Source organism: Cucumis sativus, chromosome 7, assembly GCF_000004075.3.
Source record: "Cucumis sativus cultivar 9930 chromosome 7, Cucumber_9930_V3, whole genome shotgun sequence".
Classification (NCBI taxonomy): domain Eukaryota; kingdom Viridiplantae; phylum Streptophyta; class Magnoliopsida; order Cucurbitales; family Cucurbitaceae; genus Cucumis; species Cucumis sativus.
The window spans coordinates 11103285-11116992 of NC_026661.2; positions in this window are offsets into that span (position 1 = coordinate 11103285).

Genomic DNA, 13708 nt, shown 5'->3' on the forward strand with positions numbered 1-13708 from the left:
TACTTTTTCTCCCTATCCAAAGCCTTCTTTACTTCTTTTGCTTTTATCTACCAATAATAAAGAGAATTAAAATTGCATTCCAAATTTCTCACACGCATTTGATTTAAGATTTTATAGATGCTAGAAATAAAAAATGTATACCTAGAGGTAGGAAATTAAATATCACTCTTTGGTTGTGTATGAGAAATCAATTTTGACTGACATTATAAAAAATTTTGATCAATCACAACTTTTTACGTCATTTACGATAGAAAAATAATTTAATTTTGGAGCAATACAAAATTGGCATGTGCTACCACGTAAAAAATGGAGGGCATACAAATTGATTGTCAACAATGTCTAAGTGTTTCATCATTGTGGGTGTAAATGGGTTAGATAACATTCCCAACTCAATCCATATTTTCGGATTGGTTAGGTTAGCAACTCCAATAACTCGAATAATATTTTCAACCTTAAAATATGGGTTCGGTTGTCGAGTTGTATTGTTTTTCTTTTCATTCCTAAATTTTTAAACTCAAAACTACTCTGAAATGCAGATCTAGTCAGTTTTAAATGAAGAAAAAAATGTCCAAAATAAATAATTACTAACATGAAGTCCAAGAGGTAGACTAAGAGAACATCGATGAAAATGGTGAAACGAGATGCCGACAGCGACGGACATTGAGAAGGGGCGATGTGAGATGAGAAGTTGAGACGAGAGGGAGAGGGTAACGTCAGCAATGACATAAGATGAGAAGTCGAGACGAGAGGAAGAGGGTAGCACACAGATGTGAGGCACGGTGTGAAGTAGTGCTAAGAAGTAAGGTTGTGTGACCTAAATTTTCTTTTATTAAATTTATATATATATATAAGAGGTCTTTTAAAAAATATAACAAAGTGGTAAAATATTTACATCGTATAGAACAATTTCGAAAACGAAAAAAGCCAACAATGAAAAATTCCAAAAAATGTCTTGATTAATTGGCATCTAGCGCGCATAATATATTTGAAAAACGGTCGTCTAGTATTTGAAAATTTTTCATTTATATTTGGCTATTTTTTTCTACACGATTATTTAGATTTGAAGATCGAGATTTAGGAAGTCAAATCTAAACGATTTTCTTCATAATTTTTTAGTACATTATCGTTTAGATTTAGAAAATAATCGTTCAGATTTAGTACACGATCATTTATATTTGGAACATGATCGTTTATATTTAAATTTTTTAAGATTCTTTGTACACGATCGTTTAGATTTATCTATTTTGGTACATGATAGTTTAGATTTGACTATCCAATTTCTCCGATTTTTTTCACGATCTTTTATATTTGGAACAACCAAATAACAATTTGAAAAAAAATAAAAAATTAGATCTTTTATATTTGGTATACAATCTTGAACCAAATAACAGATTGAAAAGAAACTAAAAGAAAATTTGCAGATGAGGAGAAAAGACGATGGAAAGAAAACATCGCAATTGAGAAGAAAGACGGTGGAAAGGAATGGCAAACTTGAAATATTTAAAAAATTGTCAGTTTCATGTGCTTTTCCATTTTGTTACACGTAAATATTTTACCGGTTTGTTATATTTATGAAAATTAACCAATAAATAAGTATATAGCCAACATGAGCTTAACTCAACTGGCACCGGTACTTGCCATCTATTCATCATGATCGTTTGAATAAATTAATTATTTTGGTTCAATTAAATATTATTTTTTGAGCTAAACCCAATTTAATCTGAAAAATATACTTATTTTAACCAAATGCTAAATAAGACTCAAGCCATATTTAAATGTTATTAGTTGGACTCAAGGGTTAGTTCCATGAATAAACTAAGGAGCTCTCTTCATTTGAAAGCTTCATAATTTTTAAACTCTCAAGAGGCTAGAGAGAATTCTCTCAACGATCAAAAGACTCCTTAGCTCATGAAGTTGAGCTACATCCACTTACACATTCAACCGAGAGAGAATTAGAAGATCAAATACTAGAGATCTAACCATACTTGCATCAAATTAATATCAACATAAGTTCAACTCCACAAAACACGTTTCTTCATAAACCTCGTGGGAACAAATCGGCACGTCTGGTGAGACATCTCTACCTTTCATCTCTCTTTTGAAATTCAAATCAACAAACCACAATGACATCAAAGAAATCGCATCCAAATTTATTGTTGCAACTAACGCTTACACGGGATCTGTCATATGTAATCATTCAAAGAAGATAATCTAGGAACAAGGTTAATGTTTTGTTGTCGCATAGAATATCCTGAAATAATTGATGGAATCTTCTAAAGTTGGAATTGTCATTAAGGGCATTCCCATGTATAATAACTCTGGTTCTACCTCTAGTAGATCAAGGAGAGAATTACACCATTATATGATATATGTCAGGATGACTGATGTAACAGTTGAGGCTGCCATGAGAAAGATGGAAAGGAAAATTAATCTCTTGATGAAAGTTTTCGATGAACTAGACCATGAAATGTAGGTTTGAAAGAGCAAATACAGACTTGTGAAACTACTGAGTTAAGTCAAACTTCAATGAGAAAAAGAAGAACGTGCTGCAAGAAAACCAATCATAACAAAAATAAACTTATGTTGTCTTCTCGTTAGTCCACCAATTATAGGATATGATCGCAAGCTCCATTAGAGCTCAGTATGGAGGTTTGTTTAAGACATCTTTTATGTACTCTACACCAAAAGAATCGACAACTTGAGAATGCATGTCAGATACGAACCTCCAACGCTCTAGTAGTTTGATGGAAAGGCAACCCAAAGCAACACATCACCCACTTTGTTGGATATGCGAGAATGTAGGATCAAGAGTAGACCAGCTGATTAGATAGTTTGTTCAAAGCATGAAAAAAAATGCTTTTGAGTGGTACACTAACCTAGAGCTCGAAGTGATTGACAGTTAGAAACAATTAGAAAGAGAGTCCATGAATCAACTTTATTGCACCAAGCACACCATAAGCATGATGAAGTTTACAAATACAAAACAACCAAAGGGAGAGTCAATCATCCACTACATCAACTATTGGAGAGCTCTAAGTCTTAACTGCAAAGATCGACTCATTATAATAATGTTCGATGTAGAGATGTGCACCCAAGATATGTACTTTGGACTTCTCTATATTCTACAGAAAATAAAACTTTGCACCTTTGAAGAAATGACAACATGTGCTCATGTTGTGGAGTTGAGAATTGTCAACATAGGGACTAAGAATTTTTTTTTTTTTTTTAAAAAGATAAGATGGTGAAAAGCGTGACAGTGGAATTAAATGGGGTTTTCGAGGCAAGGGTCATTATTGTTTTAAAGATGCAAGAGTATGCTCAATTGCATAAAATGAATTAATGGTACAAAAATTATGCAATGGTACAATAGAAATAATGTGAATCAAAGAATTGATATTAATTGGATACGAGAAAATACCACAACCTCAAATCTTCAAGAAAATACCCCAATCTTACAATCGAAAAGAACTATTAACATAATCTTTGAAAATCAAGTTTAAATTCATGCTTTGCTAAAACATTATGTAAACTCAAATACTTTGCTAAGTCATGCTTTCAACTTTTTAACACATGCTTTGCAAAACTGAATAGAAATCAGTAAGCTTAAATATATATCTCAAAGCATTATTTCAATATCACTAGTAAAACTTGTTTGGAAACTATTTTAGAAGTTCATTTGGTCAGTAACGAACTTTTGGTCAAACCCTTGGCTTGAAAATCCTTCAAACTCTTTTTGTCTTGAAAAATCCACATTTAAGCCTAAATCAATCCATTAGCCATAGAAACTATCCAAACTTTACTAAAAAAATTTCAAAAACAACAAAACAGCCAACAAATAATGTTATGAAATTGATGACCGCATGGAATGGGCGCAGGCAGTAATCTAAGAAAACCTATCCAGATTTGGAGTTCGCGGTGTTCCGAATCCTATAATACAACCCTCCGAAGGGAACGTCGCTCCAAGGCAGACAAGTAGGCATATTATAGAAATCTCACGGTGCGACCTAATGGAAGAGACCGTGGGATGTGCTGCCACATATCCCTCACCCACTTACTATGAACTACTTCCCCTATTCACCTTGGTTTTGATCCATGCAAACACTCTCCGAAGGGAGTCCGCTCCTATGCACGGCACAAAGCCCTGCATGGACCTCACGGTGTGAACTCTTAGGGACGCTAGAGCTAAAATACATTATTTTTCTCTCGCTGAAGTGTTCTATTTTAAAGGAAAAAAAAGGGTAATCCAAGGTTCAAGATTTTTATTTAGGCTAACTTAAACAAATCTTAAGTCTAGATAAAACATCCGAGTATAACCATTATACAGGATTTTAACCTATGATGTCTAGGTGATAAACCATTTTTATTACCTCACACCTCTCACGAATGCTCATAAAACTAGGTTAACTAGGCTCAAGAACTGATTACGATCTCCAGGTAGGAGATGTTCCGTAAACCGTCAACTTAAGAACCTCCAGCCTTAGTCATCTTATCTGACTTGTTAACAAGATTGAACCAGGTGAGCCTCTTGTAACCAATTTTACAAGATATCGACATATTTCTATGAAAAATGGAAGATATGTTTAACCTAAGTGAGCATGCTTTTAATCTTTGTTATTGATTTTAAAAGCCTAATTTATTTTATAACACTTATAAAAACTTTTAGACATAATCAATCATTTTATCAATATATAACCTTATAAAAACAATCAATTAATATGGATTTTAATTTATTTAACTTTAATTAAATCATATTTAATTTTTAATTAAATTAAATCATATTTAATTAAATTAAATGATTTAATTTAATTAAAATTAAATCAAACAATAATTAATTAATTTGATTAAATCATATTTAATCAAGAATAACTTAATTAATTAAATAATTAATTAATCATATTAATTAATTTCCATATTAATCAATTAACATGCATACAATACAATATAACCTTTATATCATACATTTTAATGCATGAACATGTTAACCTATGGTGGGATTTTAAATCTATATGACATTCAAAATGCACATACAAATTTAAAGTAATTAAATCATACATCACATGCATAAATAAAAAAGAACACCCTAAAATGGACTGATTTTTGTGCCTGAATGTGTCAGGTTCCTTTGTTATCAGAACTGCGTGGGGATTTCTCGACTCTCGACAGAAGCCCCAGTACAATCCCCCATAGAAAATAGTAGAGCCAAGCCGCTTTTGGCCAAAATTCATTAAGTTCCTTCGGTTCAAAAACTGCATGGGGAACTCTCGACTCTTGGTCAAAGCCACATTACAATCGCTCGTAGAAAGTAGGAGAGCCAAGCCGCTTTAGGCCATAATGCGTCGGGTTCCTTCGGTATCAAAACCTATATAGGAAACTCTCGACTCTCAATCGAAGCCATAATCGTCCATAGAAAGGAGAGACATGCTGCTTCGGGCAAGAATGCATCGGGTTCTTTCGGTATAAGAAAATACGTGTGGAACTCTGGGCTCTTGGCCGAAGCCACATTACAATCGCTCGTAGAAAAAAGTAGAGCAAAGCCGATCCATGCTAGAATGTGTCGGGTTCCTTCTATATTAAAACTTGTGTGGAGAACTCTAGACTCTCGTCTGAAGCCACAATACAACTGCCCTAAGAAAAGAGGAGAGCGAAGCCGCTTCGGACTAGAATGCATCGAGTTGCATCGATAGCAGAACCTGCGTCGGGAACTTCTGACTCTCGCCTGAAGCCATAATCGCCCTTAGAAAGTAGGAGATCCAAGCCGCTACGGGCTTGAATTTCTTTGGTATTAGAAATTGCGTGGGGAACTCTCGACTCTTGGTCGAAGCCACATAAAAATCGCTCGTAGAAAGTAGAAGTGTCAAGCCGCTTTGAGCTAGAATGGATTGGGTTCCTTCGATATTATAAATTGCGTTGGGAACTCTCGACTCTTGGCCCAAGCCATATTACAATCACCCGTAGAAATTAGGAGAGCCAAGACGCTTCGAGCCAGAATGCATAAAGTTTCTTGGCTATATGAATTTGTTTTTTGCACTTTCGACTCTCAACTGAACCCACTATATAATCACTCGTAGAAAGTAAGAGAGCCAAATCGCTTCGTGCCAGAATGCATCAGGTCCTTCTATATCGGAACTGCGTGGGAAAATCTTGACTTTCGACAGAAGCCACAATACAATCGCCCGTAGTAAGTACGAGAGCCAAGCTGCTTTAGGCTAGAATGCGTTGGGTTCCTTTGGTATCAAAACCTATATGGGAATCTCTCGACTCCCCACCGAAGCCATCATCGTCCATCTTAAGTAGGAGAGCCATGCCGCTTCGGGCCAGAATGCATCGAGCTCCTTCGGTTTAAGAAAATGCGTGAGGAACTCTCGGCCCTTGGGCCATGCCACATTAAAATCACACACAGAAAGTAAGAGAGCCAAGCCGATGTGGACTAAAATGCGTTGGGTTCTTTCGATATCAGAACTGCGTGGGAACTCTCGACTCTTGACTAAAGCCATGGTATAATATCCGGTAAAAATTAAGGGAGCCAAGCCTATTCAGGCAAGAATGTATCAAGTTCCTTCGATACCAAAAACTGCGTGCGGAAACTCTCGACTATTTTATATCTAGACAACATTTTGTCTATGTAAGATGCTTGAGACATAGCTAGTGTTTTGTTCTTACGGTTTCGAACAATTTGGATTCCGAGAACGTATTGTGCATCTCCCAGATCTTTCATTTGAAATTGCATAGCTAGCCATTTCTTGATATCAGTAAGATATCCTACGTCATTTCCAATAAGTAGAATATCATCTACATATAAGACTAAAAATGCTATAATGGAATTGACGACCTTTTTGTAAACACAAGGCTCGTCAACATTTTGTTCAAAGCCAATAAGATTTGATCGCAGTATCAAATCTTATATTCCAGGATCTAGAAGCTTGTTTTAATCCATAAATGGATTTTTTAAGCTTACAAACCTTTTGTTCTTGATCTTGTTCTATAAACCCCTCTGGTTGAGACATATAGATACTCTCTTCAAGATTACCGTTCAAAAAAGCTGTCTTGACATCCATCTGCCAAATTTCATAGTGGCGATGGATAAGAGTATTCTAATTGACTTTAACATGGCAACAGGAGAGAAAGTTTCCTCATAGTCTACTCCCTCTCTCTGGGTATAACCCTTTGCCACAAGTCGAGCCTTAAAAGTCTGTACTTTACCGGCATGGTCTCGTTTTCTCTTGTAGATCCATTTACAACCAATAGGTTTTACGTCATTTGGTTGATCTACTAGAGTCCAGACAGAATTAAAGTACATAGACTCCATTTCGAGGTCCATGGCTTTGATCCATTGGTCACGATCTACATCTTTCATTGCCTGTTTATAGGTTAATGGATCCTCTATGCCATCGTCAGGTATGACGACTTGAGTTTCAATTAAACCCAAATAGCGATCAGGCTGATGAACAACCCTCCCACTACGTCGAGGCTCTCTCAACTGTTGAGAAGGATGTGATTGACCAGATTTCCTAGTCTTATCAACTACTTTAGTGGATGAACTAGGTTTATCTATAGCACTTTTGGAAATTTCTTTTAATACTAGTTTACTACGAGGTTGATGATCCCTGATGTGGTCTTCCTCTAAGAATGTGGCATTTGTTGACACAAATATTTTATTTTCTTGAGGATCATAAAACAAACCACCTCTTGATTCTTTTGGATAACCTATGAAAAAGCATAATTTTGAACGATGTTCCAATTTCTTAGGATTTTGTACCAACACGTGTGCTGGACAACCCCAAATTCTAAAATGACGTAAACTTCCTTTACGCCCTTTCCATATAGCTCATAAGGTGTTTCTGAAACACTTTTAGAGGGAACATTATTCAAAATATAAACAGCTGTTTCTAAAGCATATCTCCAAAAAGAATCTGACATCTGAGAAAAACTCATCATAGAGCGAACCATGTCTAACAAGGTCCGGTTTCTTCTTTCTGATACACCGTTCTGTTGAGGTGTACTAGGTGCAGAGAGTTGTGACTGGATTCCATTTTCTATTAAATAGTCTCGGAATCGTAAGTCCATATACTCTCCACCTCGATCTGATCGAAGTATTTTTTTTGTTTTACCTAATTCGTTTTCTACTTCAGCCTTATATTCTTTGAACTTTTCAAGACTATTAGACTTATGATGTATTAGGTAAATATGACCATACCTTGAATAATCATCAATGAAGCTAATGAAATATTCATATCCACCTCGAGCTTTGACATTCATTGGTCCACAAAGGTCCGAATGTACGAGCTCTAAGGGTCCTTTGGCTCTTAGACCTTTTCCAGTAAAAGATCTCTTGGTCATTTTTCCTTCAAGACAAGATTCACAAGGAGGTAAAGAGTTATTTTCTAACTGACTTAGAAGCCCACTTTTAACCAATCTCCCAATCCTATTGAGATTTATGTGACCAAGTCTTAAGTGCCATAAATAGGCATTAGAAGAAACTTTTTGTCTTTTATTCTGAGTTTCAGCTGTTCTGAATATTTCAGTATTTAAGACAAAATTTGCTCTGTTTGGTCTTAACTTATATAAGTTGTCTTCAAGTATAGCAGAACAAACTAGAATACCTTTATAGAAAACGAACGCTTCATTAATTTCAAAAGATATTCTATACATTTGTTCCAAAATACAAGAGATAGATATTAAATTTCTTTTCATTTGAGGTACATATAAGACATTCTTAAGTATGACATATCTATCTCTAAAAAACAACTTTAAATCTCCCACTGCTGAAGCTGAGACCATCTCTCCTGTTCCAACCTTGAGAGTGATCTCGCCTTCTGAAAGCTTTTTCCAAGAACTATTTTCCTGAAATGAGAAGCAAATATGGTTAGTGGCTCCTGAATCTAGTATCCAGGTAGAATTTTCATATTCCACTAAACATGTTTCTACAACTAGTAAATCATATTTACCTTGTGTTTCCTTCTCTGCCTTTTTTTCTGCAAGGTATTTTGGGCAGTTTCTTAACCAGTGCCCGTTTTGGCCACAATGGTAACACTTACCTTTTTCTGCAACTTTCTTACCCTTGTTCTGTTTGGGAGTCTTTCCCTTTCCCTTCTTTTTTATTTGAGCATTAGGTTTTGAGGGTCCAGCTTTGGTTTTAGAGGACGATCCTCTTATAAATTTTCTTTTTGTGGTAGCAACATTTGCTTCCACTTGTTTTCCTTTACCCATAGTAAGGTTTTGGAATCGCTGGAGTTCATTCAGAAGGGTTGTCAAGTTAAATTCTATCTTGTTCAAAGACGCATTCGTTTGGAATGGAATGAAGCTCTTCGGAAGAGACTCTAAGATAAAACTAACTTGATTAACCTCTTCGATGGGACCACCATTCACTTCAGCGATGTTGAAGTGCATCATCATGTCCATAACATGTTCTCTAACAGAGGTCCCTTCCTTCATACGCTTAGTGTAAATGTATTTGACTGCCTCGTGTCTTAAGGACCATTCTGGTTGCCCAAACATTCCCCTTAATGAATCCATAATCTCTTTAGCCGTGGTTAAGGATTCATGTTTCTTTGCCAATACATCAGACATGCTGGCAAGAATGTAGACACGGGCTTTTTCATTAGCTTTTATCCATCGATCATATGCATCTCGACTAGCATTAGAGGCAGGGTTTTGAGGACATTCCTCAGTTAAGATAAATCTTAAATCGTCAACCACTAGTATTGTGTTAAGATTTGATTTCCAAGCCGCATAATTATCGCCATTAAGTTTTTCGGAAGCTAAAAGTTGAACTATTGAGCTATTCATGCTGAAAAACAAACATATTCTTTTTAGGAAAAAACTATAATCATAAAAATATCCAATCTAATTTAGCAATTACTAATAATGTGCCCTTTCATTATTTGTATTTTGCAACAATATTTCAAAGATTTAGAACAACCTTCTCCGAAGGGTAGTTGATTATTCCTCCTTTGAACCAAGACAATCTTGACTAGATGCTATCTCTAGAATAACTGCTTATTCTTTATAGCACTTAGTTATCGCTAGTTTAGTTGAGAATATACTAACAACTTAGTAATTCTTGTAAGTGTTACCCACCATTTTCAGATTTCATAGATTAGAATCATTTATGAAAACTAAGTGTGTGCGCACAGGGCATCAAGATGCTTGATCACATGCTTGCCTCACACACACACATGCCATTCAACCAGCAGTGTCGTGACACTATTCGTGTGAAGTTGCACTACACATTTCTTTGCGCGTGGGTGACTTTTCACAAGGGTTTTCGACTCACACACTCCTACATTTCTTCGCACACATGACCTGGTTCACGACCTGGGTACATACCTACGTCACTTGATAAATGGTAAAAATATAAGTTATTATAGCCTTTTAAGTAGAATAATAAAACCTTAATACATAAAATTGGAACAAAACATGTGGGAAAGTAAGGAAATTGACTAAGTTGTGGAGTGAGGATTACAAAAGAGTCATATGCCTGTTTATCGCATTTTAATGTTTGATTTCAAGGCTTTTAGACAAAATGAAGAACAACCTGGCTAAATAATGTTAGTTGGGAAGGATGTACGCTAACCAACCTAACAATCACTATAGTAAGACTAGGCGAGATAAAGAACAAGCAAACAAAAGTGGTTGGCGCAAAAACCTACAACGGCCGTAGATATCTGTAAACCTGATAAAGGACCTTTGTGGTGTCAACTCAGCCTTATCAGAATCAATTAGAGCCCATGTTGCCTGTTGTCCATACTGTCCTGTCACATCAATTTTTGCCTATAAATAAAGAGGTTTTTTCTTCATTGGAGGTGTACGAATTTTGACAAACTTTGTTGCAGAGAGCAAGAACTCTTTTCCCTCCATTTTTGTCTCTGTTTTAGGTGAGAGTCTGAAAAAAAAAAAAAAAAAAAAAAGAGATTTCCTCTTTGTGTAAAGGCAAAAACCTAGAGCCAAAGAATATGAACACTCATACTTTGCGGCTTGCTTTACTTTTTTGTGTTTTATTTGTGTATTTTATAACAGTGATTTGTAATATTGTCTCCATGATCGAGAGGCCTAAAGCTTCATTTATGATATTGATGTTTTCTTTCTATCACTCTCCCATATTTTTTTATCTCTCCATTCATTGCATTTTTAGTTAATTATTTGGACAATGTAGGTTGCTTTAACACTAGAGATACTACTTGATTGCATTTTAGGTCATGCTTCTATATACGTCGATCAATACCTTGTCTTCTTTGAGAGAAAAGATATAGTAGGTGAGTAGTGGCGGATTCATAAAATTTATTGACAGAGGGCTTCACTACTAGTGACTATCATCAATTGATGCATGATAACTCGTATTTTGCTAACCATACGTGTGGAGATTGTAGCAATATAATCTTGTCCTCAAATTTGTTTCTTGCATATATCCCAGAGATGAATGATATGTGTAGCGATAGCACTGAGAGGTTGCTCACCTTAATAAGTGCAAATTACTTATAATCCAAATAAACAAAAAAGATACAAATTATAGATTAACTCCAAATATTTGGATCTTAAGAGACGAGCAAGTATGAAGAAAGCACTGAGAAGTTCCTCACCTTAATTATGAAGTTAATAGATGTTTTATATCGCCTCGAAATGTTAAACTCTCATGTTTTACATATGATTAGCTTAATTTTCCTTCACTACCACACCAAACCACCGAGTCATGTTTTATCACACTTCACCACCATATTCACCTTGATGCTCTTACTAGCACCATTAGTGTAAATAGCTAGAAATTTACACTGTGCATATTTTATACAATATACTCACTACATAAGATTATGACATGAGATAAATTCATTTTTGGAAACTAATTTCCTGTGTTCAACTATGGACTTTTCACAAAATCTCTTTCGATGTTTGTAATTGGGCGAGAAAGAGGAAACTTGTACTAATGTTTCATCATCATGCATGTGGCAACACATAGGTAAGGCGCACACCTTTTATCACATAACACTAACCTAGACGTCATGTTTAGTCGCATTATTTGAGCTTTGCATGGCTGACGAAACTAAAGATGTATATGCTAAATGATACAATCCAGTAGATCAATTTATGATGTTAATGCAACAAAATTAAGTCCTTGGAGACCATATTAATTCTAAAGTTAAATTCAAAGAAATTGTAGTAAGGAGGGTGCTTACCGTTTTAGCTTCAACTAAAAGAATTTATAGAATTTGCCTTACTTTTTGTTTCGTAGTAATGTAGAAGTAAAGTGCTGAACCCTAGAGAATCTGGGGAAGTAGAAATTCAAATTGAAATCTAAAAACGAATCTCAAGAAGGTGGTTAGAAGACAAAAGAAATCACTAAAAATATTGTGCAAGAATGTAAACGAGAGCTTTTAGTGGCAACAGACAAGAAGAAGATTAGAGAAGACAAATTTCATTTGATTCTTATTTCAAATCTACAAAGACAATGAATTAACTCTCAACAGAAGTATTGTGGCATGGAGTATGGGGATTTATTGCAACTTTTATGGGTGTAGTACAAGAGAAAATAAGAATGCTTACCATTCGACTCTTAATCAAGTCACCTTTTGAAATCAACTTGCTTGATTTTTCTTTGGGTGATTTGACTATGATCCAAGAATTGAGAGTAATTCAAACTTGAATTTTCTTTTTATGATTTGACTAAGATCCAAGACTTGCTCTCTATTTGAAAGTCATATCATTCAAACAACGAGATGACATTACAATAGATGACATTACAATAGATGACATTACAATAGATGACGTTACAATTCATAAGAGAAGTTCACAATGGCAAGATTGACAATTGAACCAAAGAAAATTCAGTCTAGAATTCATCTTTTATTTTCATTAAGAAACTAGTATATCTTACGTACATAGAATTAATATTAAATTGAACTCAATTTTATAAGTTATGGTTACGTAGAAATGATTAATTAAATTCAACTCAAGATTAACATGCTTAACTTTAATTTTCAAACAAAAACATTGGAACACCTTGCATACTCATACATTCAAGAAACAACTATTAATTTTGTAAACTAAAATTCACACAATCAAACTCATACTTTCTTGAAGAGAGTTAAAGAAATAAAGCATACTAGACTTGATAACAATTTGAAATTTTTCAAAAAGAAGCAAACCCCATAAACCCTTTACCTCATTGGGAAGGTTTTTCCCTCATGGATAATGAAAAATGTTGCTGGAATTGAAGTATTGGATAATCAAATTGAGAGAAATTGAGAGAGAAAATTGGCACAAGTTTTTTTTTTTTTTTAAAAAAAATTATTATGGAATGAAGTGATTGAATTGTTGTGAATTGGGGAGAAAACCCTTAGGGGGGGTCTTTATAAGGAAAACATAAGAAAAAACTGCCCTAGAATTCGAAACCACAACCTCTAGGCTCAAGCGCATGTGGATTAACGGAAAATTGATGATTTTCAGAAAGTTGTGACTTAATTACAACTTTGCCACTCAGAATTATGTTAAAAAAATGATTTTGGAGTATTTGAGGTTTGAACTTGTGATCTGGAGGTGGTGTGCTTGGTTCTGAGGCTGACGCGTGTCACGCATACTTTGAGTTATTTCCGAAAATGTATAAGAAAATATTCCGTGTCCTTGGTTATTCGCACCGGTGAGCTTGGGCTCGAAAATGTTGAAAATAATAGGTGCTGTTGGGATTCGATCTTGTAACCTTCATAAGAAACGAGGAATC